At 40.8% G+C, this 2,500-nt stretch overlaps 2 non-coding genes across 2 annotated transcripts; both read right to left on the bottom strand.

The window, feature by feature from the left end:
- Positions 1-474: 474 nt before the first annotated feature.
- On the bottom strand, positions 475-547 carry trnar-ccu (transfer RNA arginine (anticodon CCU)). The gene has a single exon. It is a non-coding gene; the product is annotated as a tRNA-Arg (tRNA).
- A 978-nt stretch (positions 548-1,525) lies between these two features.
- Positions 1,526-1,598, bottom strand: trnar-ccu (transfer RNA arginine (anticodon CCU)). The gene has a single exon. It is a non-coding gene; the product is annotated as a tRNA-Arg (tRNA).
- Between the last annotated feature and the right edge of the window lie 902 nt (positions 1,599-2,500).

Genomic DNA, 2,500 nt, shown 5'->3' with positions numbered 1-2,500 from the left:
TCAACCTCATGGCTCAAGGGAATTAGCAGATCTTTTGTACAAGCATATGAACATATCAACTTGGCAAACATGCTTTTAAGTTTTGAAATTTCCAGGTCTACTTCTAAACATCTTGTCGAGCACCATTTTCATTCACTTTCTTGAAAGGCACTTACATTTTTTACAACACAAGCTTGAATTTGTAGGTTATTTTGAGTGTCTATTGGGATTTGCTAGAGTGAAGCATGAAGTGCCTTGAAGAGTTTCATTAAATTAAAACATTGAAAGAAATGCTATAGAGTGAATTCACCCTGTCTTTAGAGGCTTTCTATCAATTTTTGACTCACACCCCTCTGACATTGAAAGGTGTGCTATTTTTGGACTAAAGGAATGCTTTTTTAGGACTAAAGGTGACTTAGCAGAGGATGGTTTCGATCCATCGACCTCTGGGTTATGGGCCCAGCACGCTTCCGCTGCGCCACTCTGCTTTCCCAGCACCCCAGATGGGACTCGAACCCACAATCCCTGGCTTAGGAGGCCAGTGCCTTATCCATTAGGCCACTGGGGCTCTTGCTAAAGCTTGCGGATGTCCAGTACCCACGATGAACGCAACCTATACTTCTGGAATATATCAGAGGGCTCTGTTCTCAGTACAGTCTGTTCTAGTCAGACACCTGAGAGACAGAAAAATGAAAAGTCAGTACAATGCTTCAACTCAATTTTGTTTCTGTACTGCTTTGTGCAAACACGACCATAGCTGAAGGGAATTAGCAGATCTTTTGTCATTTCAATCATTATAAATTTCAGTTTCCCTTTCACCCACTGAGCAGGGGACTTAGCAGATCTTTTGTATTTTCAATCTTTCTGGATTTCAGTTTCCCTTTCACCCAATCTTTGATATCCAGTGACATTTGAAAAATCCACACGTTGTTCCGCGTCCATTCTTTTGGCCAAATATGTAGAAGTCTGGAGGTCCTGGAGAAGATTCAGCAAGAGATCTTTGATAAGATAGGCCAGTGTAACACATCTCTCGACATTACCCCTTGTCATCACGCCATCGGTTGTCAGCAAATCAACCTCATGGCTCAAGGGAATTAGCAGATCTTTTGTACAAGCATATGAACATATCAACTTGGCAAACATGCTTTTAAGTTTTGAAATTTCCAGGTCTACTTCTAAACATCTTGTCGAGCACCATTTTCATTCACTTTCTTGAAAGGCACTTACATTTTTTACAACACAAGCTTGAATTTGTAGGTTATTTTGAGTGTCTATTGGGATTTGCTAGAGTGAAGCATGAAGTGCCTTGAAGAGTTTCATTAAATTAAAACATTGAAAGAAATGCTATAGAGTGAATTCACCCTGTCTTTAGAGGCTTTCTATCAATTTTTGACTCACACCCCTCTGACATTGAAAGGTGTGCTATTTTTGGACTAAAGGAATGCTTTTTTAGGACTAAAGGTGACTTAGCAGAGGATGGTTTCGATCCATCGACCTCTGGGTTATGGGCCCAGCACGCTTCCGCTGCGCCACTCTGCTTTCCCAGCACCCCAGATGGGACTCGAACCCACAATCCCTGGCTTAGGAGGCCAGTGCCTTATCCATTAGGCCACTGGGGCTCTTGCTAAAGCTTGCGGATGTCCAGTACCCACGATGAACGCAACCTATACTTCTGGAATATATCAGAGGGCTCTGTTCTCAGTACAGTCTGTTCTAGTCAGACACCTGAGAGACAGAAAAATGAAAAGTCAGTACAATGCTTCAACTCAATTTTGTTTCTGTACTGCTTTGTGCAAACACGACCATAGCTGAAGGGAATTAGCAGATCTTTTGTCATTTCAATCATTATAAATTTCAGTTTCCCTTTCACCCACTGAGCAGGGGACTTAGCAGATCTTTTGTATTTTCAATCTTTCTGGATTTCAGTTTCCCTTTCACCCAATCTTTGATATCCAGTGACATTTGAAAAATCCACACGTTGTTCCGCGTCCATTCTTTTGGCCAAATATGTAGAAGTCTGGAGGTCCTGGAGAAGATTCAGCAAGAGATCTTTGATAAGATAGGCCAGTGTAACACATCTCTCGACATTACCCCTTGTCATCACGCCATCGGTTGTCAGCAAATCAACCTCATGGCTCAAGGGAATTAGCAGATCTTTTGTACAAGCATATGAACATATCAACTTGGCAAACATGCTTTTAAGTTTTGAAATTTCCAGGTCTACTTCTAAACATCTTGTCGAGCACCATTTTCATTCACTTTCTTGAAAGGCACTTACATTTTTTACAACACAAGCTTGAATTTGTAGGTTATTTTGAGTGTCTATTGGGATTTGCTAGAGTGAAGCATGAAGTGCCTTGAAGAGTTTCATTAAATTAAAACATTGAAAGAAATGCTATAGAGTGAATTCACCCTGTCTTTAGAGGCTTTCTATCAATTTTTGACTCACACCCCTCTGACATTGAAAGGTGTGCTATTTTTGGACTAAAGGAATGCTTTTTTAGGACTAAAGGTGACTTAG

This window comes from Brachyhypopomus gauderio, chromosome 10 (assembly GCF_052324685.1).
Source record: "Brachyhypopomus gauderio isolate BG-103 chromosome 10, BGAUD_0.2, whole genome shotgun sequence".
In the NCBI taxonomy this organism is placed as follows: domain Eukaryota; kingdom Metazoa; phylum Chordata; class Actinopteri; order Gymnotiformes; family Hypopomidae; genus Brachyhypopomus; species Brachyhypopomus gauderio.
The sequence above is the reverse complement of the archived record's forward strand: the minus strand, read 5'-3'. Positions and strand labels throughout refer to the sequence as shown.